Source organism: Apium graveolens, chromosome 3 (genome assembly GCF_009905375.1).
Source record: "Apium graveolens cultivar Ventura chromosome 3, ASM990537v1, whole genome shotgun sequence".
In the NCBI taxonomy this organism is placed as follows: Eukaryota; Viridiplantae; Streptophyta; class Magnoliopsida; order Apiales; family Apiaceae; genus Apium; species Apium graveolens.
Window position 1 is genome coordinate 2,057,533 of NC_133649.1, and position 2,064 is coordinate 2,059,596.

The window sequence follows — 2,064 nt, forward strand, 5'->3', positions numbered from 1 at the left end:
GTATTCCCTTTATCACATAGTTGACTGATGCTCAGTAAGTTATGTTTGAGACCATCAACTAATGCAACTTCATCAATGATGACATTCCTTGTTGAAATCAAGCCATATCCCATAGTAAACCCTTTGTTGTCATCTCCAAAGGTTATGCTAGGGACAACTCTTTCCTTAAACTCTGTGAGCAGGGAGAAATCTCCTGTCATGTGTCTTGAACAGCCACTGTCCAAGTACCATAGATTTCTTCTATTTCCCTGCACACCATAAAATCAATCAATTTGATTTTGGTACCCAAGTTTCCTTGGGTCCATTCTTGTTAGCCTTTCTCCTAGACTTCATTCCTCCTGCATCTCTAGACTTAGGTAACTTTGAGTCAACCTTGGTCTTAGATGTAGTTGGTTGAGGTGTAGGGTTAGTCACAGAATCATTTAGCACATTTGGAATATGATAAGGCATGGATTGTGCATACATGTTGTTCCACATAGGCATATTGTATGGCATTTGAGGCATACTAAATGCAGCAAGATAAAGATTGTTAAAATATGGCATGTTTGCAAAATGTGCATAAGGATTCTGTTGAGACATAGTAGGCATAGCATGTAGAGATGATGCAGACATGTTAGGCATGGAAGAGGGTACAGTTATGGGGGTTTTCTTAATAGATTTGCAATTAGCAGATAGATGATTAACACTACTACAATGCACACAGCTTTTTCTAGGAGCATACCTATCAGGTGTGTAATTGTTATGTTTGTTAACACCTACCTTCCCATTTATGTTAGATTTTCTTTTAGTTTCCTTTTTATCCTCAACCATCTTGAGCCTATTATTTAACTGTTCTAAGGTCATGTGCCCTATATTCACCTTACTGACATCTTTGGATGTGCTTGCTTCTTCTTTAACAAAGTTCTTGGAAGTTGAACCAAACTTTTTGTTGAGTTTCTTTAGATTTTCACTAATAGAAACATCTGCCTGTTTTAATTGTGGAACCTTCAACGGATGCTCATTTTCTTCCTTCAACGGATAACCTTCATCATCCGTTGATTCCACATCCGTTGACAGCCCATCAATTAATTCCAGTTTCTTTTTGTTTTTATCCCAGGCAGTTTCACAGAATGATTCAATTCCTTGGACCTTGGCAATTTGAGCACTAACATCCCTAGATGTTTTCCAGGCTTTAATCACCTCTTGCTCTCTCTTTAATTGATTAGAAAGTATTTCTACTTTCTTAATAGATTCAGCTAGTTCATTCTCAATAGATATACAATGCAACTTGGTTTTCTCTAGGTCAATCAACTTATCTTCTAACATAGCATTTCTATTACTTAAAAACAGATTGTTCTCTTTAATCCTACTATTTTCTTTAGCAAGAGATTTAAGAGACACACGCAAATGATACAATTCAGTAGACATGTCATTAAAAGCATCATTGCACTCTTCTTTAGTAAGTTGTGTTACATCAGTAGTGATTACCTGAGTTGTTACCTGATTGCTTGATGAACTAACTTCATTTTCCTCAGAATCAGCCATGAGAGCTAAGTTGACATACTCCACATCTTCATTCTCTTCCTCTCCATCAGCTGCCCAATCTTTTTCTTGAGTAATGAAAGCCCTTTCCTTTTGCTTGAGCAGATCAAAATATTTCTTCTTGTAATCTACTTGGTCAAATTTCTTCTTTTCAGAGGTTGGCTTTCTGCACTCACTTGCAAAGTGTCCACTTATACCACAATTGAAACACTTGAACTTTGATTTGTCCACCATGTTCTTATGAGGTTTAGTGGCTCTAGTGTTTTTCTTAAACTTCATCTTTGCAAATCTCCTGGACAGAAATGCAAGATGCTCATCAACACTATCAGAGTCATCTTGACTGGAGTTGTCTTCATTCTCAGCAACTTGCTCTTTTTCTTTGCTTGATTCCTGATATCTTGTACCATCTTTGGAGTTTGATGTAGATCTCACAGTTTCTTGTCTGCATTCCCTCTCATTTTCAGCTACCAATGCAACTGAACTTCCTTTCTTTCTCCCCTTCTCCAGTACCTCATCCTGTTCCAACTCTAGTTCATAAGTCTT